Here is a 26,342-nt window from a genome sequence, read left to right as displayed (position 1 = left end):
GCAATACACGAACTTATATCAGGTATGATATTGCTGGAATATTGATATTAACAACATCAACCAGACTCACTCACTCATTCCTTGTGATGATTTCTTGTGAAGATCTGGGTTAGAATTGGTCTTCATAACCCATGCTTGTCGTAAGAGGCGACTAATGGGATTGGGTGGTCAGGACCGCTGACTTGGTTGACACACGTCATCGTAATGGAGTAGATCGATGCTGATGATGTTGATCACTGGATTGTCTGGTCCAGACTTGATTATTTACAGACCACTGCCATATAGCTGAAATATTGCTGAATGCGGCATTTAACAAACAAACACTCACTCACTCACTCACTCACTCACTCACTCACTCACTCACTCACTCACTCACTCACTCACTCACTCACTCACTCACTCACTCACTCACTCACTCACTCTCACTCACTCACTCACTCACTCACTCTCTCACTCACTCACTCAGGTTGTTAGAATATTTTGCCTTGTAAATACCGCCTCATCAAATCATTGCGTGGATTGTCCCTCAAACTGCCAACCTCTGGTTTGTCCCAGATGAAGTAATCACACACTGCTGCAGTATCACTACAACCCTACTGTCTGCAGCCTCAAATACTATTCACCAGCTCATTCACTTGGCTCAATGCCTTACCTCTTGACTGATGTTTGCTGTGTCCATGGGCAAGGTCAAGGCTATGTCCAGCATCCAGTGCATCACCTTGGGTAGCAAAGAAAACTGTACAACACAAAATCCAAGTGACTTTGGACAGCCGTACATGACGCTTATTGTTAGAAATCATTGTATAAGTTTTGTCTTTGTCATGAGCATGGCCATCATCAGGACCTGTTTTTACTCCTTACAGTGAGTATGTCTTTTCACAGTGTGATATCCCAATTAGTGTTGAAATACTAATGACAACTATTGATTAATCTGGGCAAACCGGATCAGTGCTTTCAGAAAATCTTGCAGGGATAACAAAGATGTGTCATTTATTTGCAAAGGCGAAATCAGCGAACAGCTCCTTTTGGATGTTATCTGTCTGTGATCTCTGCAAGGCTGCAGTTTGTATCTTGATGTATGTCCGTTAAGGCCCTTTAGGGACTGGGAGTCAGCCTTATGATAAAACTGAGTGAGCAATATTCTAGCTATATGGTGGTGGTCTGTAAATAATCAAGACTCGATCAGACAAACCAGTGATCAACATCATGAGCATCGATCTATGCAATTTGGATAAGATGACATGTGTAAACCAAGTCAGCAAGTCTGACCAGCCGATCCCGTTAGTCAACTCTTACGACAAGCATGGGTTACTGAAGATCCATTCTAACCAGATCTTCACAGGTTTATGATAAAAGCATTTACTCTTCCCTTGGGGGAAGTTCCCTGCATTGGTATGATGTGTGAATCCAGTTTCTGGTGTACCCCTCCATAATATCATGTTGATATGTTCACAGGGGTGGTGGGGTAGCCTAATAGTTAAAGCGTTCGCTCATCACGCTGGAGACCCGGGTTCGAATCCCCACATGGGTACAATGTGTGAAGCCCATTTCTGGTGTCCCCAGCGTGATATTGCTGGAATATTGCTAAAAGTGGCATAAAACTAAACTCACTCGCTGTCCATAATAACATTTCCACCATGTTGTCCTGCATTGGGGGGGGCGGTGGGGTAGCCTAGTGGTTAAAGCGTTGGCTTGTCACGCCAATGTTGCTGGAATATTGCTAAAAGCGGCGTAAAACCAAACTCAGTCAGTCAGTCAGTCAGTCCTGCATTGGGGGATTTATGATGTTATGTCTGGTTTGACCATCACTTGACCTTAATGTCATCACCTTGCAAGATCTTGCAGTGCCTAAATGGTCCACAGCTTGTATATATTTCCCTTGAGAGGCATTCTCTTTTTAATATTGAATGGTCTTTTACTATATTTGATATTAAATCAATCCAGATATCAATGATCACTTTCTTACTCTAAATCATAACATTTAGCAGAATTATGATTTCATTTGTTCTAATTAAGGCCAGACCAATTTTATTTCTTGTTTTACAGATTTTTGTCCTACAGAAATTTTTTTTAAAATAAAATCACCAGTTAACTCTTTCAACACCAGTCAACCAGAGGCATTTACTGCCATGACACTGAGTTCCCAGAGACTCTAAGGTCACAGATGAAGCCTATGTTTATGAAGGAAGTTATAAGCTTGTAAAACGTTATTACTACTACATCTCATACACCATTTAAAAGATCTAATCCCACTGTTGATAAATATGAAGTATATTTTTATAATATAATTCAAATAATACAACTACAACTTAAATAAATTTATTTTTTAATGAAAATGCAAGTTTACATTTATCATGTCCAGATAAACCACGAAAGAAGCCAAAACTATGGCGATTTTTTTCCATTTGTGACATGTCATAACATGCCCGTGGCTTTTTCTTTTATATTTTCATTTTTACGTAATCAGAAAATTATTATAAAAAGATTTCTTACATAATATGTATGGTCGCTTATTTCCCGATATCAGTGGCTTTCCGCTCGGTAACAGGACACAACAACGGAAAATACCTCGGTTTTCGAAGCTTCGTATGAATAACATGCGAGGCAAATCGGTTGATGTCAGGTATCGTTCGAAGCTCTGAACATCAACAATATCACTGTACCCTTGCCAAGAGTATTTTCACGGTTGTGAGCTGATTTTATTGGATAAAATTGGTTTCTAATGGCGCTTTTTCGCAACAGTCTGCTATAAGGGTGCGTGATTGGTCAAAACCAGACCGTTGACCTAAGGCAGCCAATCATATTACGACAATGGATGCGGTCCTCAGAAAGCGAAAACTTTTAGATTTAGGCGAAAGTTTTGGGTAAAATAATGCTATTCTGAACATATTAAGCAAGAAATGCAGCTACATATCGTGAAATTATGGGACTTATTGGGCGTATTGTGGTAGGTTATGACCTGTGACAAAATGCTTCATGCATATATTTTCGCATTAAACATCGTGTCGGTGAAGATTGGTGAGGCGAGAGATGTCACTTTCGTCAGTGACTTGACTTGCATTACATGATGCACGCACAAAAGATGGAAATAGTAATTTTATATGTACGTTTGACAACTTTTATGAATGCTGTTGTTGATTTTATTCATTAGTTTATTCAATTTATTTAATAATTTCCTCGAAACATCGTTACTTTGGTCTTTGACAATGTTATTGTGGACCCGCTGCCGAAGCATGTGTCAGAGAATCGTTGTTTTCAATAACATTGTGAAAAATAGTTTATAATTTTAATTCTGCCGATAATATATGATCAATTGAAATTTAATAAGTGTTTTCAGACATTGTGAAATGTGATGGATTTAATATATGAATAATAAGTCAGGTAAGTTACTAAAATTATGTCTCATTTTGACGTGACTACTGCCTGGCCGCTTAAGCGGCCTCCGGTGTCTGGGGACTCGTAACATTGTGGCCGCTTAAGCGGCCTGCGGTGTCGAATGGGTTAAAGTAATATTCCTTCTAAATATTAAAAGTATTTTGCTTCTGGCAATTTATGAAGTGTATATGAAGCCAAAAATAATCAAGAAATTTTTTTATTGGAAGTTTACATTTTTGGCCAGTAATAATATAAGGATTTTATTTTTTTTAGTGAGGAAAATAAATTATTTTATTATTTTTATTCTTTAAAAAATATGACTGCGGATCTGTAAAACAAGAAATAAAATTGGTCTGGCCTAACATCATAATGAATATTCTGTTGTCAAAGAACCACTTCCAAAGTATAATGAATGGTCCAGCAGAGTTTGTTATGTAATAGGTCCCAAAACATTTTCTACTATTCCAAATAAATAAAAATATAACACATGAAACAATTTTCTCAATTTCATGCTTCTTAAAGATATTGACATTTCATTTTCAAGAGATTATGTTGTAATTAACTAGAGGAAGTGTCCCTTTAACCCATTCAACACCGCAGGCCGAATAATCGGCCACAACATTATGAGTCCCCAGACACTGGAGGCCGATTAATTGGCCAGGCAGTAGTCACGTCAAAATGAGACATAATTTTAGTAACTTACCTGACTTATGATTTATATATTAAATCCATCACATTTCACAATGTCTGAAAACACTTATTAAATTTCAATTGATCATATATTATCGGCAGAATTAAAGTTATAAACTATTTTTCACAATGTTATTGAAACAACGATTCTCTGACACATGCTTCGGCAGCAGGTCCACAATAACATTGTCAAAGACCAAAGTAACGATGTTTCGAGGAAATCATTAAATAAATTGAATAAACTAATGAATAAAATCAACAACAGCATTCATAAAAGTTGTCAAACGTACATATAAAATTACTATTTTCATCTTTTTGTGCGATCATGTAATGCAAGTCAAGTCACTGACAAGTGACATCTCTACTCTCGCCGCCTCAATCTTCACGCGATGTTTATTGCGAAATTATATGCATGAAGCATTTTTGTCACAGGTCATAACCTACCACGATACGTCCAATAAGTCCCATAATTTACGTATAAGTAGCCATTTCTTGCTTAATATGTTCAGAATAGCATTATTTTACCCAAAACTTCCGTCTAAATCTAAAAGTTTTCGTTTTCGAGGACGGTATCCATTGCAGTAATATGATTGGCTGCCTTAGGTCACGTGTCTGGTTTTGACCAATCATGACCCTTATAGCAGACTGTTGCGAAAAAGCGTCATTAGAAACCAATTTTTATCCAATAAAATCGCTTCTTACAACTGTGAAAATACTCTTGGCATGGGTACAGTGATATTGTTGATGTTCAGAGCTTTCGAACGATACCTGACATCAAACGATTTGCCTCGCATGTAATCATACGAAGCATCAAAAACTGAGGTATTTTCCGTTGTTGTGTCCTGTTACCGAGCGGAAAGCCACTGATATCGGGAAATAAACGACCATACATATTATGTAAGAAATCTTTTTATAATAATTTTCTGATTACGTAAAAATGAAAATATAAAAGAAAAAGCCACGGGCATGTTATGACATGTCACAAATGGAAAAAAATCGCCATAGTTTTTGCTTCTTTCGTGGTTTATCTGGACATTATAAATGTAAACTTGCGTTTTCATTAAAAATAAATTTATTTAAGTTGTTGTATTATTTGAATTATATTATAAAAATATACTTCATATTTATCAACAGTGGGATTAGATCTTTTAAACGGTGTATGAGATGTAGTAGTAATAACGTTTTACAAGCTTATAACTTCCTTCATAAACATAGGCTTCATCTGTGACCTTAGAGTCTCTGGGAACTCGGTGTCATGGCAGTAAATGCCTCTGGTTGACTGGTGTTGAAAGAGTTACGGTCTCCTGTCCCTGTTTATGTTTCCCTTCTTCAATACTTAGATTGGATCTGCGATTTTCAGAAAAAGAATACCAATACCATTAGATAAACATTTCTTTTAACATCATCCTTGATTAAGGAAAAGAAAATCCAAATCCCTCTTGCATTTCGTGATTACGAAATTGTGTGCCACATAGCCTGATTATCAGTGGTTTAGTGGGTTGGTGTCGTGAAGTAAATACAGTGAAACCAGTGGCTGGGATAGCATGCATCTCCTGCTGCTATTTGCGGGATAATGATGACGACATGCAGGGCAGAAATTGAATTGATTTCATACAGATGAGGGAATTATAACTGGACAATATGTCTGGATTGGACATCTCTGCTCAGTGATGTGCCCATTTTTATGCCCATCTTAGTAAAAGGACTGCTTCTTCATGACATTTTGTTAATAAACATGTATAGCTTGGCAAAAATGTATTTGATGGTGATCCATGCCATCAGGATATGGAACACAACAGAAACAAAGTTCTTCATTGTAACTATCTCAGGCTAATTTTAGCTCTGTGGTTTGGGGGAAAGAGTGTCTGCTGAAAGCAAGGTGAACTGGTGGCTGTTCTGTCCTGAAGTACTGAGAGATCATGCTTTTAACAAAAGTTACTTGTTTAATACAAGTGTACTGGGCAAACTCTGTGGTTTAGTGGATAAGGCGTTTGCTGAAAGCAAGGTGAACTGGTGGCTATTCTGTCCTGAAGTACTGAGAGATCATGCTTTTAACAAAAGTTACTTGTTAAATACAAGTGTACAGGGCAAACTCTGTGGTTTAGTGGATAAGGCGTCTGCTGAAAGCAAGGTGAACTGGTGGCTGTTCTGTCCTGAAGTACTGAGAGATAATGCTTTTAACAAAAGTTACTTGTTTAATACAAGTGTACTGGGCAAACTCTGTGGTTTAGTGGATAAGGCGTTTGCTGAAAGCAAGGTGAACTGGTGGCTATTCTGTCCTGAAGTACTGAGAGATAATGCTTTTAACAAAAGTTACTTGTTTAATACAAGTGTACTGGGCAAACTCTGTGGTTTAGTGGATAAGGCGTTTGCTGAAAGCAAGGTGAACTGGTGGCTGTTCTGTCCTGAAGTACTGAGAGATAATGCTTTTAACAAAAGTTACTTGTTTAATACAAGTGTACTGGGCAAACTCTGTGATTTAGTGGATAAGGCGTCTGCTGAAAGCAAGGTGAAGTGGTGGCTATTCTGTCCTGAAGTACTGAGAGATACTGCTTTTAACAAAAGTTACTTGTTTAATACAAGTGTACTGGGCAAACTCTGTGGTCTAGTGGATAAGGCGTCTGCCCAAAGCAAGGTGCACTGGTGGCAGTTCTGTCCTGAAGTACTCGGATAAATACTTTGGACAAAAGTGACATATTTCCTGAAACTGGACTGGGCAAACTCCATGGTCTACTGGACAGGGAGTTTGCTTGAAGTAAACTGGTGGCTTTCTGTCCTTCATTTGAGCCAATGTTTTAAGAACTCCCCACAAATGGTGAAAATGGCCTTGTGTGTAAATAATTACTTAAGCTAAAGATTCTTCTTTCCTGTCACTGGACAGGGCCAACGCTATGGTCATGAGAGTGTCTGCTCTGAGCCCATACCAACTTCAAGATAGGCATAAAGGGGATGAGAAAAGAACTGACAGTCCGATGTCAGTAATCTGTATCTGAGTGTTCAAACTGTGGCTGGATATCTCAGTGAGCTAGCACTAATAAACAGGCATTATTCCAAACAAGTATCTAGCATGCACAGACCTTATCACAAGCACCATGAATATCGGCTACCAGTAGTAATATTAACTGTCAACAACACACACACTCACATGTGGTAACACAGATCTGTCACATTACTTATTTAATGCAGTATAGTTTTGTCTCACATCAGTAGGGGCAGTAGGGTAACCTAGTGGTTAAAGCAGTTGCTCGTCACGCCAAAATTCCTGGTTTGCTTCCCAACACGGGTACAATGTATGTAGCGCATTTCTAATGTCCCCTGACATATGGCGAGAATATTGCTAAAAGAGGCATCAAACTATACTCACTCATTCATTCACTCACTCACTCACTCTCACATTAGTAATTCATGTTATCAAACAACGCACATAAAAGCTTGCATCAATATGTTTTTTAGAAACTCCATTTTGCAACCAAGTTTTATCACTCATGTGAATCGACTCAAATGTATCTCCAATTAGGAAATGAGGCCATTATTTGTGCATTATTGTCTTCCCAAACACAAAGTGCTATATATGTCACCCGATGTTGACAAGACGACAAGGTTGTGCGATATACTGCTGTTGTCATTGTTCCTAGACGGTAACGCTCAGGTGTCACCGGCTTTCTTGTAATGAATACACAAACATAGAGCCATCTCATTTTACGTTGTCAAAACACCTTTTAGCACGCACTGCCCTGGGTGGTATTAGATTTATAACACAATTATAAATATATGCATTGGTAATGCACAATGTGACATATGATGTGCACAGTTGCCAGGTATATGACAATATAAGTTGTATGCTTCCCTCGAGGGTAATACGGTCTGATGTACTCCTCTTTGTAGCAGTGTCACCGGAGAGGTAGCCGAGGGATAACACTGCTACAAAGATGTGTACATGAGACCGTATTACCCGAGGGAGTTTAAAATGTAGTTATCATATTGCCATGTTAAATGTATAAAATATCATTTTATTTCATTTTCAAGATCATTAAGCTCACAACTGACTTTGACATGTAAACAAAATGGCGTCTGCCTCTTGACTGGATGTTTTAAATCAGTGAAAGATAATCTGACAAGCTTAAAACTGCTATAAAAATGGCTAATTATGTTAAAGTTGAGTGCGCAAAGATTGCAGTGTATAAAGCAAGTGAAGCAGTGAAAGTTGGTAAAATAAACGTGTCCATAATGAATTAAAAAACAGCTAATCGAACGGTTTTCGAACTCTGTGTACTGCGTGAGTCATACTTTGATGTCATACGATTGTTAGCGATACAGCTTCTCAGCAGCGAGTTTGGCGGTTACCGTGGCAGCGGGTAATATTTTTTCCAGTTGTCACCCTCCTTGAAGAGATGACACGAAAACTTGTAAAAGCGTCATTGACCAATGAAATTAAAGTATTTTACATGAAGGTAAGATAAGTTGTCATGGAACTAGCTTTTTCAACAAACCCATGAAGATCCAGGTTAGAATTGATCTTCAATAACCCAAGCTTGTCGTAAGAGGCGACTTACGGGATCGGGTGGTAAGGCTTGCTGACTTGGTTGACACATGTCATCATATCCCAATTGCATAGATCAATGCGCATGCTGTTGATCTCTGGATTGTCTGGTCCAGACTTGATTATTTACAGACCGCCGCCAGATAGCTGGAATATTGCAGAGTTACCGTGAGTGACCTAAAACTAAACTCACTCACTCGCCCACTTTTTCAACATGTTATTATGTTTTCACTAGGGTATTGCGATCTGCAGACTAATATTTTAAACCAACCCCTAGTCATAGAAATAAACTTATCTTATTTGAAAATAAACAATATTTTTCATATGTGACTTAAACCACACCATAGCCATAAGCTCCTGGTATGGCATTGATGTGATCCTAATCATACCCAGACTGACTGACTGAGTTTGGTTTTACGCCACTTTTAGCAATATTCCAGCAACATCACGGCGGGGGACACCAGAAATGGGCTTCACACATTGTACCCATGTGGGGATTCGAACACGGGTCTTCGGCGTGACGAGCCAACGCTTTAACCATTAGGCTACCCCACAGCCCCAATGATACCCAGAACATTGTAGACTTGCCAAATGATCATTTCGTATTTGAGTTGATTTTGTGGTTATTTAGTGTCAAGTGTATGACACAGACTAAGTAAAATATGTTTCAGAAATTAATTGTCTAAGATGGTCTTTGCATTTCATATGAGTTCAGATGTAACTTGTTTGAGTGGCATTTTAGAAGTTGAGACGCATAATATATAACAAGTTTTATGGATAACAACTTCTTTATTTTCGTGGAGTGCGACGCTTCGATACAGATTCTTGTACCGTTGTCAAGCAAGAGTGATACATGAAGTGTAGGAGCTGCATATATATACTGTATATAACAATGAAACAACATAATAGACAAAGGAAACAACATAATTGCCATGATTGGCTAAGCAGTAAGCTGATGAAGCCAGTGAGTACATAAGGGATAGTGAGTGGAAGCCAGAGATGTAGTTACAATGAGATGTTTATACAATGGATGCGATGTTTATACAATAGACTGGGCTTGGTGGAGGAGTGGATCATAAGCAGATGGAATGAAGTATCCTTGGTCACGGTTGATGGTAGGCTTGTGGCGCTTTGATGTGAATGGCTTCTGTGAGCTTGGCGCTTAGTGAAGTCCGCTTTGGTTGTTGGCGAGAATGGTAATGTCGGACCACTCTATTTGATGATTGGGGTTGGCTTTGATGTGGTCAGAGATAGCTGATTTGGTGTCGGAATTAGCAACAGAGGTGCGATGTTCTTTGACTCGGGTGTTGATGGGTCGGGATGTTTCACCTATGTAGCATTGTCCACAATCACAGTCTATTTTGTAAATAACACATTTCGGGTTGTTGTTGTTGACGGTGGGTTGTTTTCTTCCGCTGGCATGGAGGAGGTTGTTGAGGCTGGAGGACGCTGAGAAGGTAGTGTCTATTCCTGCCTGTTGTTTCAGGAGTCGGCTGATTTGGTGTGATGGTTTACCAATGTAGGGAATGGATATCTTGATGGGGCTGATTCTAGTTTAGACCTTTGGCAGGAGGTGAAAGCGCTGCTTCGATGGTTCTGTTGACTATTTCAGGTGGGTAGTGGTTGCGCTCCACAAAGACTTTCCTCAGGTGTTCAATTTCTTCCTGTAGGTTTGTTGAGCAGATGTTTTGGCTCTTCTGGTCAATGTAGAGATGACGCCGGGTCTTGACTTTAGGTGGGTGGTTGGAGTTGTAGTGGATGTATTGATCCGCATGAGTTGGTTTTCTGTACACGGAGGTCTGGAGTTGGTTGCAGGAGGTGCGGGACACAAGGACATCAAGGAAAGGTAGTTGGTTGTTCTGCTCTGTTTCAATGGTGAATTTGATGCGGGATGTTGGCTGTTGAGATGGGCGAGGAGCTGCTTTGGATCTTGCTGAGGTTGGAGGACGACGAAGGTGTCATCCACTTTGCGGTACCAGCAGGACGGTTTGAAGGGTGCAGTTTCTAGGGCCTTCTCTTCCAGGTCGGCCATGTAAATTTCTGTTAGGATGGGGATAGTGGGGAGCCCATGGGAAGTCCGTGGATTTGCTCATAGATGGCATCGCTTCCAGGTGAAGTAGGTGGAGTTGATGCAGGCGGAGGTGAGGCTGATGATAGAGTCGGTAGAGAGGCTGGTGTTGAGGGGTTGTTGGAGGTTGTCAATTCTGTGACGTAGTGCTTGAAGGGCTTCATCCCGAGGTACATTGGTGAATAGGTCCACAACGTCAGAGCTGATGATTGGACCTGGGTTGGTGATGTCACGGATCTTGGAGCAGAAGTCAGTTGAATCATTGATGAAGGAGTTGGCAGATTTACCTAATGGGGAGAGTACTTGGGTAAGGTGCTGGGCAGTACTGTAGAATACAGTGTCACGGGAACAGACTAGTAGACGAAGTTTTAACGGGATTCTTGTGGATTTTGACTGTTGCTCTGGCATAAGGTGGCTGGGGTGAGATACTGTGAGTTTCACGATACAGGTCTGTTGAGAGTTCATATTTATCATGCAGCGTTTTTAGCGTGGCCTTATGCTGACGGTTGAGCTTTGTAGTCGGATCCCTCTTCATCAATTGGTAGGTTGAGGTGTCATCTAGGAGGTTATCCACCATGGAGTGGAAGTGGTCCTTGTCTAAGACAACAGTGGCTCTGCCCTTGTCGGCTGGGGCGATGACAATATCAGGATGTTGTTTAAGTTGTCTGATGGCTTGTTTCTCAGCTGGTGTGATGTTTGGTTTCTGAGGCTGGGCTTTGTGGAGAATACTGGTGATCTGGTGTCGGAGGAAGTCAACCTTTCCACCGGGTGCAAGTTGTTGGAGACCCTTTTCAATGTTGGCGATAAACATGTCATGTGATTGTGGACAATGCTACATAGGTGAAACATCCCGGACCCATCAACACCCGAGTCAAAGAACATCGCACCTCTGTTGCTAATTCCGACACCAAATCAGCTATCTCTGACCACATCAAAGCCAACCCCAATCATCAAATAGAGTGGTCCGACATTACCATTCTCGCCAACAACCAAACGGACTTCACTAAACGCAAGCTCACAGAAGCCATACACATCAAACGCCACAAGCCTACCATCAACCGTGACCAAGGATACTTCATTCCATCTGCTTATGATCCACTCCTCCACCAAGCCCAGTCTATTGTATAAACATCGCATCCATTGTATAAACATCTCATTGTAACTACATCTCTGGCTTCCACTCACTATCCCTTATGTACTCACTGGCTTCATCAGCTTACTGCTTAGCCAATCATGGCAATTATGTTGTTTCCTTTGTCTATTATGTTGTTTCATTGTTATATACAGTATATATATGCAGCTCCTACACTTCATGTATCACTCTTGCTTGACAACGGTACAAGAATCTGTATCGAAACGTCGCACTCACGAAAATAAAGAAGTTGTTATCCATAAAACTTGTTATATATAGCAGTAAATGTATTATCCAGTAATTAATATGACACCTCTCACCCTCCAGAATGTTTTATTTTATTTTTAATTTGCACATTTTTTCAAAGTACAGGTCACATGTCACATGTAATCAATAGGATAGGTTGTCAACTGCATGCTTTTAACACATTCAAGTGAATATGTATATATAAAGATTCTAGTATCAGAGTCTATACAGCTATGGAAATAAATGTATATTAGTCTACAGTCTTTGCTTACATTCCATGTTAAACTTGCCCGAAGCAAGTAATATATTACGAGGCGAATAAAGTGTATAGCGATGAGCAAAATTTTGTAAATCTGTCTTATGAACAGGTTGTAAAAGCAATACATTTTGAGGCATGATAGTATTGGCAGCAGATATTAAAAAGGTTCTTGTTGATATGGAACTAGCCACAGAATGTATCAGGTTACTAAACACCAACAAGGTTTACCCCACTGTTGAAACACAAGTATTAACCACATGGTCTAATGGACGGTGACAAGCACTTGTGTTCAACATGGTCAAGATATGCAGTGTGGGTGATAAGGCCGGCTGTATCATATTACCTGATTTTGATGCTATGTCTACATTTGGCCTAGTAGATGGTAGAAATAGGCACCCAGGTAGTTATAGGGTTAGTCTGTCTCACAGTCCCTGAACCACATTAATTTCCCTACTGCCAAGCCCTCTCTGCAGTGCTAAAGCCATAAATAAAGCAAGTCTAGATTTCCTCAGGTTCAGGCTCTGGTCTCCCTAGGGCTCCTTTTCAATATAGATGGGATTGTTTGTTACTATCAAAATTATATATATTCAAAGACTTAGTCTTGGACTATTATAGGGTTAATGATCACTGTATGTAGAGTCACACAGGAAAGAATTGGGACAAAAACATGGCACAGAAAATCTATGCTCTTGTAACTGTTAAATGGTATTGCCTCAGTTACCTATGCATTAATTGTTTTGTATCCCTCACATAAGAGGAACCATAGGAGAACTTAATAAAACTGACAACAAAAATAGAAGAGACTCCAAAAATACTTAACAGAGGATCTACAGATCTCTCAGTGGAGGGCATAGTGACACTGATCCAGAACTGACCTCAGAAAAACTTTACATGGAAATTATCGACCTCAGGAACTGGTGATGCAGTTGTTAAACAGGTGATACTTTGAAAAACATACAGAAACTATCTGAAACTTTAATGAAAATAGAGTCTGAAAATGTGAATGCAAATGTTTACCCTAAAATGAGATACAAACTGATAAACAGAGAACATTACATGGTAAAATAATAGTCATCATTATCTGCCTTGGCAATACTTTGAAAGTCAATATATTAATCTGCCACACTTAGAATCATAAATATGATAAATGAAAACTTTATGAAAATAAAGGCTCAAAATATTAATGCAAATGTTTACCCTAAAATAAGATGTCTATAGACTGTAATATATGAAATATCAACGCTGTAAAATATTCAGTCATGACAGATTCCATTCGCAATAAAAGCAAAATATTGGCGAATATTATATGCACTGACAATCAATGACGGCATCAGAAAGATAAATGTGAAATGTCTTTCCTTTTTTCTTCCTCTTCTCCATATATTAATTTCTGACCAAGTAAACATATATTTTAGTCTTGTGAGCACAGCTTGAAATAATCTGTACATGTTAATAATATAATCCTCTGAACAAGTTTCACATTACATCGACGATGAGTCACCAAAAGCAGGATGACAGTGATACCATATAAAGTATATAGTAAAACTGGAATCACGAGAATTCTTGAGATGAAATAATGCAGAAGAAGAGGTTTACATCTTGTTTATTTGTAAAATGTACATGTCTGGGTGTAAAGAATGTGTTTATGCACTGATTAATTGCAGTAAACTTTTCCAAACAAAATGAAGAAGAAAATTATTTGATTATAGTGCCACACATTGTAAATCAATAAGGTCAGACAGTAAAAATATTCAGCCAAATAGCTCATGAGTTTCTGATACTCCACATGCATACCGGTATTGATAAAATGTTAAATATATAATTAGGCAGATAAAGGAAGATTTGTTTGTTTGTTATTTAACACTGCACTCAGCAATATTCCAGCTACATGGCGACAGTCTGTAAATATTCGAGTCAGTGTAATAACATGCTGTTTCTACATAATTACAGTAATAGCTATTTTCCAAAACAGTAACAAAATGAGCTCTATTATATCTAGCTTCACTGTGGAATAATCAATCTTAAATAGTTAGTTTTCTCCACTGAAAAATATCAGATGGATACCTCAAATAATAATAATCTGAAGCAGATATTTGCTTTCAAAATGAATATGCCCTCCAAATGAAATGATAATATTCTGAAATTAATCAAGGAAATTTAATTTAGATTATAAGTTATTTAGATAATCTGACAATATTCAATCAGGCTTAATATTATCATTTATTTTTATCCCCCCGGCATGTAATGCGGGGGGATATAGTCCACGCCCCGTCCGTCTGTCTGTCCGTCCGTCCATAATCATTTTGTTTCCAGAGCATAACTCAAAAACCATTCAATATTTTTCAGCAAAAATTGGTAGATATATCAAACAGAACCTAAGGTGGTGCCTTTTGCTATTTACAGATTTTTGGCATTTTTATTTTTCTCGCTTTTCATGGAAACGTTTTGGACTTAGTCTTAAAGGGGTGTGGGCTTCGTTTCCGGAGCATAACTCAAAAAACGTTGAATATTTTCAACAAGACTTGGTAGATATATCAAACAGAACCTTAAGTTGTGCCTTTTGCTATTTGCAGATTTTTGGCATTTTTATTTTTCCCGGTTTCCATGAAAACGATTCAGACTTAGTCCCAAAAGGGAGACATGGGTTTCGTTTCCAGAGCACAACTTGCAATCACTCTTAATATCTTTCAGCAAAACTTGGCAGATATATGAGGCAGATGCCAAAGTGGTGCCTTTTGCTATTTGGCAGATTGTTGGCATATTTATTTTTCCCGGTTTCCATGGAAACGATTAGGACTTAGTCCCAAAAGGAAGGGGTGGGCTTCATTTCCGGTGCACAACTCGAAAAGCATTCAGTATCTTTCAACAGAACTTGGCAGATATATTAGGCAAATTTTGAAATGGTGCCTTTTGCTATTTACAGATTTTTGGCATTTATATTTCTCATGATTTCAATGGAAATGATTTGGACTTAGTTTAAAAAAAAGTCAAGGTGGACTTTAAGTAACTGTCAGATGATTTGTTCTTTCAAATATGTGGGGGCCGGGGGGATATGTCATCTTCTGATGACTCTTGTTTGTTTGTTTGTTTGCTGCCCTCAGCAATATTCCTGCTATATGACGTCGGTCTGTAAATAATGGTGTCTGGACCAGACAATCCAGTGATCAACAGCATGAGCATCCAGCTGCGCAACTGGGAACCCTAATATGAGTGACTGAGTGAGTGAGATTAGTTTTACGCCGCACTCAGCAATATTCCAGCTATATGGCGGCTGCCTGTAAATAATGGAGTCTGGACCAGACAATCCAGTGATGAACAACGTGAGCATCCATCTGCGCAACTGGGAACCCTAATATGAGTGACTGAGTGAGTGAGATTAGTTTTACGCCGCACTCAGCAATATTCCAGCTATATGGCGGCTGCCTGTAAATAATGGAGTCTGGACCAGACAATCCAGTGATCAACAGTATGAGCATCGATCTGCGCAACTGGTAACCCTAATAGGAGTGACCGAGTGAGTGAGTTTAGTTTTACGCTGCTCTCAGCAACATTCCAGCTGTATGGCGGCTGTCTGTAAATAGTGGAGTCTGGTCCAAACAATCCAGTGACGAACAACGTGAGCATCCATCTACACAACTGGAATACGATTACATGTCAACCAAGTCCACCCAATCCCGTTAGTCGCCTCTTATGACAAGCATGGGTTACTCAGAAGATCAATTCTAACCTGGATCTTCACAAGCGGTTACACTGTGGAAGGCACAACAACATTAATCAAAGATTTACAGCGACGTGTGTCATGAGCTTGGAGAAATACAGACAAGTTGTTGGGTAGCGTGATGCCAAGGTGGTGTTACTGTTAATTATTCACCAGTGGAGTCAAACATGGTGGCAAATTAATTCTTGTTTCTCACACTGTCTGCATCTTGCGACCTTCATCAGAGCTGTATTGGTAGCTGTCCGGATTATCCTTTACACTGCAACTGTTTTCTTAACAGGACACACCCGTGTCAGGAGGGTGTGAGGTGTTTCATTAGTTGAGTCAGAAGCTTACAGAGAGTTTGCATCAATGTTAGAAAACTAATGGCCCTCATATTTCCTAATTATTACTGGTAAGTGTTGGTGTGTGGCATTGTATAGCTTTGCATGGGTTTGTGTGGTGAGGTATGGCATGGTACAGCTTGAAGAGCATGGTTCGTTGCGGTGTGGTGTAGCTGCTGTTGATTCAGATGATCATGGAGACAATGACAAAAGCCATTATGGTATTATGTTCAGTATGTGACACAGACAGTTAGTTATGATGATATGTTGGCAGAGGCCCAGATAAGCTGCGTATCCGGGTAAAATGCACATAGAAAATTTCCAATTACGCATTGAAAAATAATTGTTGCGTACCAATTACGCATTTAAAATGTTAGATACACAAAAAGTTTAAAACAAATGTGTACGGAATATATTTATACAAATTGCTTGTGTAATGAAAAAGACATCGATTGCTATCAAGTTGTACTGTTAGTATAGGACAAGTGTTGTACTGTCAGTATTGGGTAAGTGATTTTTTTATGAAATCATTTCCATTATATTTAAGTTGGTTTTGATTAGGTATGACATAAGGCAGGACATACCTGCTTAGTAAACTTACTCAGTCACATACAGATAATACTTAGGTGAGTAAAATGACTGAAATACGCACATATTTGAAAGCAGTGGGTAACGGAAAATGAACTACCCACTCAACATTCATAATACCCACTCCAAAAAATTACAGTGGGTACAGTACCCACATGAGCTAAATCTTATCTGGAGCTCTGTGTTGGTATCCTTTGTCTCCTCCCAATTGCACAGATCGATGCTCATGCTGTTGATCACTGGATTGTCTGGTCCAGACTCGATTACTTACAGACCACCACCATATAGCTGGAATATTGCTGAGTGTAGCGTAAAACTAAACTTACTCACTCACTCCTTTGTCTCCTTTTCAGTATAGTTACAAGCATCTCTGTTGTTATTCTAAATGCTTGAAATGTGTTAGAAAGATGCTTGATGAGGTGATATACCTGTGTGTGACAGATGCTTGATAAGGATACCCATTGTAAAAGTGATGCTTGATAATCAGAGTTACCTGTACCAGGATCCTCAGGTCAAAAGTTTCCATCCACCAAATTCATGAAAGAGTGCAATTTCTAAGACATACCTATCTTAGCGCCAGTAAAGGTTATATTTTGGACACAATGATTTAACAATATAACAATGGGTATATGGAACTAATGGTGAAAGATGATATGTTTATTCTGAGCATTATCATCGTGATTGTATCTACGTCAAGTAATATGTCAAGGGTGAAACTGTGTCTTGATGAGTTATATAAATCTTGCTGTGACAGGAATATCTCATCACCCTGTATCTCCTGGTGCTCATTTCACTGATGTATATAGATTAGATTACTAATTGTACACATATGTCATTGCGGGATATTTTAGTTTCCGCGTAATAGTCCATATGGTGCTCAGTAAAAAAATGAGTAGATTAATGTGTCGAATGCCCTTTGATGATTGTCTGTAGGCGGTCAAAGCATGAAAAGAATGAAGAAATCAGATTTATGTTCTTTGATAGAAGGAATTTGTTGATTTCTTTTGCTGATTGTGAGTATATTGTTTGTTTGTTTGTTTTTTGTTAAATGCAACACTCAGCAATATACCAGTAGTGGCAGCGGTCTGTAAATAATCAAGTCTGGACCAGACAATCAGGTGATCAACAGCATGAGCATCGATCTATGCAATTGGAATACAATCTTCACGAGTAGAAAGTATATTGTATGTATATTTACATACATGTAAGTGCTGGTTATGGGTCTGAAATTATGCAGTGGTAACTGAAGCTCTGACTGACAAGGTTTCATTGCTGACAATTATGGGGAAGGTCTTGAAAAAAATGGTTCTATTGTTAAAACATTGGTCACCTTTTGAATCCAGAGCATTGCCTATGAGTGTTGTGAGTGACTTAAGTCTGACACCACTTTCAGCAATTTCTTGGTTGTGACTTACCGTACATAACATCACTGCCACAGGCTAATTTGCATATCACGTGACCGGACTTTTCTCTTGTTTGTAATCAAACGCGCATATTCATAATAAGAAGAGACTGGACTCACGAAAGCTTTTCGGCGCTCTCTTCATAACGTTTTCCATTGTTACATATATATTCTTCCACAACTGCGACAGTAAAGTCTATGACAGTGCATATTTAGATATCAAACTGGCTGCATCGTTTGCTCTCCATCAGCTTCGATGACAGCACGTGGAGCCGTACAACCTATGTAAACAAAGGATTGCTACGCAAATTGAATAGTGTTACATGTTTTAGGATATTTTCTCAATGAAACTAAACCATTCTTTCAAAGATGTTTAATTAGTTGTGTAGACTCGTCAAAAATAAAAGAGTTGAGAAATATGTAAGTTATATTGAATGGACGGTGCAAGATGTGACGAATCATCACATTTTTCTGGCCTGTGGCAGAGATACTATGCTGACTTGCCTCATGGAACTCTGGGTAGGAGAGTGCAGAAATGGGCTTCACACATTGTACCCGTATGGGGAATCGAACCCGGGGCCTTCGGGGTGTGAAGCGAATGCTTTAACGACTAAGCTACCCCACCGCCCCTTGTTGGATTTAGTAAGTCTGAAGGTGTTGGATAGGGAATGAGGGCAAACATGGACTGAGGTTGATGATGATGAGAGGAACACTACCACTGTGAACAGCAGAAACAAATTGTTGATGCATGAAAACTTCGCACACTTTATGTACATTGAGATTGAGACTTGTTTCCTTTGCTTCGTCCTGCAACATGGTCTCGGTATGTATTATATGTGTTTTGTCCATTCTAAAGTTTATCAGATCTGACGGTCACTCTATTGACATGTGATAGGGTTTTAAGCATTGTTCCAGAATACGATGATAGTGATACGACTTGAGTTGCTCACAAGACTTGACCATATGTGAATCAGATAACTGCACTATTTTAGGACTAGAATGACAGAAATAGCCGTAGTTATCACCAGAAGATCATCACACGTTAAAGCAAATGAACATATGTGCAGTGAAACCTGTACTTTCAACTGATAATTCAATACCTGGAGCTCATTCCACAAAGAAATATTTGCACTCTACATCTCATAACTGTTATACTTTAACATAGTGGTAGAACTGGATTAAACATCACTTTGTGAAGCAGTTTCTTGGATCTTGATGTCTGTGGTAATTGTGGTGTTAGCTGAGAAGAAGTTGCTCCTATACTTTAATGTCTTAACATTTACATCTGTATATGTGTGGTAACATGTGAAAAGGTCGCTCAAGGATTTTAACTTTATGGTATTGGTAAGATTGCCCAATGGAGGGGCAACTCGTGTATTCTAACTATGGGGGATTAGTAAGATTGCCCTATGGAAGGAGGAAGTTCCATGTAGAGGTAACTTATCTATTTTAATCGAGTGGTATTGGTAAGATTGCCCAATGGAATGAAGCTCTATGTAGAGACAACTCATATATATTTTCACTACATGGTATTAATAAGATAGCCCAATTGAAGGAAGCTCCATGTAGAGAAATCGTGATATATTTTAACTACATGGTATTTAACTACATGGAATGAAGCTCTATGTAGAGACAACTCATATATATTTTCACTACATGGTATTAATAAGATTGCCCAATTGAAGGAAGTTCCATGTAGAGGAATCGTGATATATTTTAACTACATGGTATTTAACTACATGGAATGAAGCTCTATGTAGAGACAACTCATATATATTTTCACTACATGGTATTAATAAGATTGCCCAATTGAAGGAAGTTCCATGTAGAGGAATCATGATATATTTTAACTACATGGTATTTAACTACATGGAATGAAGCTCTATGTAGAGACAACTCATATATATTTTTACTACATGGTATTAATAAGCTTGCCCAATTGAAGGAAGTTCCATGTAGAGGAATCGTGATGTATTTTAACCACATGTTGTTTTTTGTAAGATTGCCCAATGGAAGGAAGTTCCATGAAGAGGTAACTTATCTATTTTAATCGAGTGGTATTGATAAGATTGTTTAATAATGGAAGCTGTGACATCTCTGCTTGTTCTGAGTGTAGAGGTATTCTAAGGTCTTCCAGACCGTAGGTCACTAGAGGAATCACACACATCAATCAAAGCCAGGTTAACTCACTGCAGGTGGACTTCCTGATAAACACCTGCCACTGCCTTCGTACCTAGACTAAGGCTTAGTCTCTGAATATATATTAGTTTGAGAGTAACAAACAAGCCCATTTAAATTGAAAGGGAGACCAGAGCCCTGAACCTGAGGAAATCTAGACTTGCTTTATTTAGGGCTTTAGCACTGCAGAGAGGGCTAGGCAGTAGGGAAATTAATGTGGTTCAGGGACTGTGAGACAGACTACCTTCGTACCGTGTGTGTGTGTGTGTGTGTGTGTGTGTGTGTGTGTGTGTGTGTGTGTGTGTGTGTGTGTGCTCCTATGTTATGAGACTGAAGACACAGAAGTATTTGAACTGCCCATATATCACTCAGCTCTTGCTGTGCGGCATGTACAACATGCTTGTTGTGGCTGGTTTGGGCCATATTTCAATATATATCACGGCACCTGCCAGCTGATGTATGTAGGATGCTGATGGACGACTGACTGTCTAATAGGTGGCACAAATGTATAATGTCTGTAATAAATCCTATGTAATTCCTATAGTAATCCATGTATAATCATTGTAATAATCCATATATAATACCTGTGTAATCCCTGTAATAATCAATATACAATTCCTGTATAATCCCGGTGTAATTCCGGATGTCATAATGAAGTTCTTGGCCTGAGGCAATATACACATGATGTTGGTCTTCCTCTATAGCTTGGGGTGGTGGGGTAGCCTAGTGGTTAAAGCGTTGGCTCGTCACGCCGAAGACCCGTGTTCGAATCCCCACATGGGTACAATATGTGAAGCCCATTTCTGGTGTCCCCCGCCGTGATGTTGCTGGAATATTGCTTAAAGCGTCGTAAAACCAAACTCAGTCAGTCAGTCCTCTATAGCTCATTGTTTTCCCTTCTGTGCTGTCATAGCCCTGCTTGACTACTTTACTACATTTAAAGACCGCCTCCGTGGTGTAGTGGTTAGAGCGTCCGCCCGGAGAGCGGAAGGTCGCATGTTTGATCCCCGACCGCGTCATACCAAAAGACATTAAAATATGGTACTTGTTGGTCCCTGCCTGGCGTTCGACATTAACTGGTCGGCTCGGAGTCAGTATAATGTGTCTGAGTGGGGTATTAATGCTTCACTATGGCGTGGTATCTCAGTGGGCTAGCACTATAAAACCAGCTTAAGTCCGGGCTAGTACAAGCAGCCGCACATACACATACACAAGCACGACGTTAAACCCAATTTCACCTCACCTCACCACCTACTACATTTAAGGACTGGCTATATTTATTGATGCGGGGCGTGATGTTCATGTATGTATTTTTATAGCTTCTCCAATATAATTTTTTACATTACCACAGTAAGCTATAACTGTAGATTAGAACATAACACTGATGTCCAAATGTGCAGTAAATTCTTGGATATATACTGAACAACATTAGAAACACACCACACTAAAATGCACCGACGATTCTCAGATATCATGGATACATTTCAGTCAGACAGGGATAGTTTGTATTATATGGGTGGTGTGTTCTAATGTTGTTCAGTATATATGTTACCATGAAACAGGTCCTACAATCTACCTGAGCCCAACCATTGATCCACAACTTACCATGGATTCAAGTCCTACCATGGACCCTAGCCCTACCACTGATCCACATCTTACCATGGATTCAAGTCCTACCATGGACCCTAGCCCTACCACTGATCCACATCTTACCATGGATTCAAGTCCTACCATGGACCCTAGCCCTACCACTGATCCACATCTTACCATGGATTCAAGTACTACCATGGACCTTAGCCCTACCACTGATCCACATCTTACCATGGATTCAAGTCCTACCATGGACCCTAGCCCTACCACTGATCCACATCTTACCATGGATTCAAGTACTATCTTGAACCGAATTCAACGAAACGTACCCGGGGTAATCACCTATAGTACCTGCTGACAACGACCCCTTCAGCCTTACTACAGCTCCAAGTCCTACTTCCGGTCTAAGTTGGAACACCCACACCACAGGTGCTATGTCCAGCTTGCTTGGTTTTGCTCATAACCATTGTTCTATGTAGCTGTTTACCGGCACCTGTCAGCACATGCCACTCTCTCAGCACTTAGTGCACAGCTGACAGCGATCAGGTTAGTTGCAGACAGTAGTGACAACATTCCTTCTCCAGTGATGACTTGACCTTCATCCTCACATTCACACATCTGTTTACCTCTCAGTGTAAACACACGTTTGCCTTTCAACACTGGAACCTGATATGACAGCCCAGATTAGCATATCAATGATGAAGGAACAAATTGGTGTCAAATGGAACTGGCCAATGGTCGGCAGGTGTTATCTGGTGTATAATGTGTTGTATACAACACAAGAGCTAAAACTGTGAGAAGACATAGTGTCAGGAACAGATTGGTGTCAAATAGAGCTGGTCAATGGTCAGTGGATGTTATATGGTGTATAATGTGTTGTATACAACACAAGAGCTAAAACTGTGTAAAAACATAGTGTCAGGAACAGATTGGTGTCAAATGGAGCTGGTCAGTGGATGTTATATGGTGTATAATGTGTTGTATACAACACAAGAGCTAAAACTGTGAGAAGACATAGTGTCAGGAACAGATTGGTGTCAAATGGAGCTGGTCAGTGGATGTTATTTGTTGTATAATGTGTTGTATACAACACAAGGGCTATAACTCGGACAAGACAACCTCTGGAGTGTGATTCAGTATATAACTGTAGACAATAAGATGAAGCTCAGAGCAGCAAGGAAGTTATACTGTTAGTGTGTGATATCAGGTGTATAATGTAGTGATAACAACCAATAAAAGAAGAGATGGGTAGTGTAACTGAAGAGAAAGCTGTTAAGGTGAGTAGAGCGTGTGTTGAAGATGCTTCATTGCAAAGTGTCAAACATCCCTGATATCTCAGGTAATATTCCTTTTTATTGAGATGGTTTAATGGAACTAATGATATATGATTTGGTTCCATTACACAGACTACTGACTGCTGGGACATGACATGAGTAAATTTAAGAACTGCATGTACCCAGACTAACACTCTTGCTGAGGTATAGAGCCCTTAATTATCCTGACAGCAACTGAAATGGGGATATCACCAGTCAAGAATCACAAATTTTATTGTACAAGATTGCCCACCTGAACCACAGAATCAAAAGCTACAGCGTTCTTTTATAACATCATTTCTCCTATTAAATCACGTCGAAGACCCGGGTTCGAATCCCCACATGGGTACAATGTGTGAAGCCCATTTCTGGTGTCCCCCGCCGTGATGTTGCTGGAATATTGCTAAAAGCGTCGTACAACCAAACTCAGTCAGTCAGTCTCCTATTAAAATTGGGTGGTGGTTAGCCTAGTGGTTAAAGCATTTGCTCGTTATCGGGCCCGGGTTCGATTCCCCACATGGTACATTGTGTGAAGCCTATGTCTGGTGTCCCCTGCTACGTTATTGCTAGAATATTGCTAAAAGTGGCATAAAACCATACCCACTCACTCACCCATTAATAGACAAGGTGTCACAGTCACCTCAACATATATATATATATATACAAGACTACCTATGAATGTCCACAATACTGTCATGTTCCAGTTCATTTCAGTAGGAATCGGTCCATCTCCTGGAGAGTGAAAGCATTATGTGTCCTGTTATCTCACCAGTGTCCAGTTTAACTGAATAAGCCAATGAAAACCTCATTATGTATAAGCCTGGAGTGATTGTTCTAAATTCACCTGTCAGTTGAAATCTGCCTACCACTGCAGGATCTGATCAGCTGGCATCACCTCAGTTGCCAGTGTCCCCAGGCAGCCATCCTTGTCTGTGCTGCTGCACCATTAGAGGTGACAGCAAGCTATTTCCAATAATCACATGAAAGAGAAAGAAAAATGGGCTTGTTATATATTCCTTGCTAGTTCTGCAAAGTGAAGATTTTCTTTTGATGGTGACCATTGTACAGAGTTGCATCCCTTGGGCATGAAAGGAACCTGACAAGGTTGGTTAGAATTCTGGTTACCTGGATTTTATTTAATGGGTTTTGTACAATAATCACACTCAGCTGTTTCACATAGGTAGTACTGACTGACTGACTGAGTTTGGTTTTACGCCGCTTTTAGCAATATTCCAGCAACATCACAACGGGGGACACCAGAAATGGGCTTCACACAATGTACCCATGTGTGGATTCGAACCCGGCACATAGGTAGTAAATGTATGAGACATACATCACTTGGAACTTTCAGATGTCATTATATAAGTGGGTACTTTTTTAAGCAGCATTAGACCTGTGAAGATCCGGGTTAGAATTGGTCTTCAATAACCCATACTTTTCATGAGAGGCGACTAACGGGATCAGGTAGTCAGGCTCGCTGACCTGGTTGACACATGTCATTGTATCCCAGTTGCGTAGATCAATGTCCATGCTGTCTATCACTGGATTGTCTGGTCTAGATTTGATTATTTTTCAGACCACTGGAATATCTTTCCTGATATGATGAAGTTCATTAATATGGCATTGTTCAGGGCATATGTTGTGTCATCATCCGTGAAACATTTATCATCAGCAGCAGCATCATCATCACAATCTTTTGACATGCTGTTTTACCCTAGCATAGGAGCCATACATCAAGTTATGAGGAATGAATGACTATTTAGCCAGGGTCACTGTTTTGCCGGACTTGTTTATTTCAGGCCAGTGTTATTAAGCTGAAATATTGCTTGCTCCCTTCCTCCCTCCCTCCCTCCCTTTACTCACTCACTCTGGGGGCAGTGGGGTAGTCTAGTGGTTAAAGCGTTGGCTCGTCACGCCGAAGACCCGGGTCCGAATCCCCACAGGGGTACAATGATTGAAGCCCATTTCTGGTGTCCCCCGCCGTGATATTGCTGGAATATTGCTAAAAGCGGCGTAAAACCAAACTCAATCAGTCACTCACTCACTCTGAAACTCCACCTCATGCCATTTCACGAATAGGTATTGTTCAGTATGTTATTCGTCCAGTCGTCCAGTCGTCCAGTCTGTCAATTCACTAGTGTTGCATTGATGTCCCCTTTTGAGGAGCTACCAGTATTTTCCCCCAGTACCCTGTGTTGGTGATAATACTTTGATCTGAAGTTCAGACAATTGGACATCTCTGACTGCAAGGAATGATGCTCACAATAACAAAGATTGTTTTTTCCAATCCAGACATAATACTATCTAATTACAAGCCACCATTATGTGGCTAGAATATTGCTGAGTTGAACATATGTTGAAATAACATAAATATAAGTAATTAAACAGTAACTTTGATCCAACATTCTTGCTGTTCTTATAACTGCTGTTCTATTCATTTGGTTGTTCATAAACCACAGTTAATGATACATTCACAGTCATTAGTTAACACCATGACAGCTGGAATGGATTTTTGAACAGCATTAAGCACAACTCTGTCACTAATCTGGTGTAGTCTCTTCTACAGAAGTAAAGTAACGACAGACCATCTATTCCATATTGTTGTCCTTAGCTTAGCTTCTATTCATATACAGTCATGACATAAAACCAGGATGACAGACAGCACTGAGAGAGACCTTGATTTGATAAGTTTCATCTAGTTTATTCCGTTCTAATGCCAGACCACTATGTGCCATCGACAGTAGGTTGACGTGATTGAAAGGGCAGGTAGTGGTGTTATGGAGATCCATGTCTGCCATAAATCTCAACTTGAGCTTGTTTTCCATATGGGATTTGCAGCCAGCACAAACAAGATGTTTGTTGTATTGTGTGCGGAGGTGGTTGTCTAGGTTGCCATTTGGAAACTGACCTTTCAGAGTCC

The 26,342-nt window shown here is 39.7% G+C and overlaps 1 protein-coding gene and 1 long non-coding RNA gene across 2 annotated transcripts in view; both read left to right on the top strand.

Annotated features, from left to right (window-relative positions):
- The window catches only part of LOC124291896 (general transcription factor 3C polypeptide 1-like), a 308,102-nt gene that overhangs the window by 140,331 nt on the left and 141,429 nt on the right, over positions 1-26,342 (top strand). The window lies entirely within an intron of this gene.
- Positions 1-26,342, top strand: part of LOC124291900 — a 109,435-nt gene that overhangs the window by 71,202 nt on the left and 11,891 nt on the right. The window lies entirely within an intron of this gene.

The sequence above is a fragment of the Haliotis rubra genome, unplaced genomic scaffold (genome assembly GCF_003918875.1).
Source record: "Haliotis rubra isolate DU_JTF1 unplaced genomic scaffold, ASM391887v1 Scf501, whole genome shotgun sequence".
Classification (NCBI taxonomy): domain Eukaryota; kingdom Metazoa; phylum Mollusca; class Gastropoda; order Lepetellida; family Haliotidae; genus Haliotis; species Haliotis rubra.
Note: the sequence above shows the minus strand (reverse complement) of the source record. Positions and strands in the feature narration are given on the sequence as shown.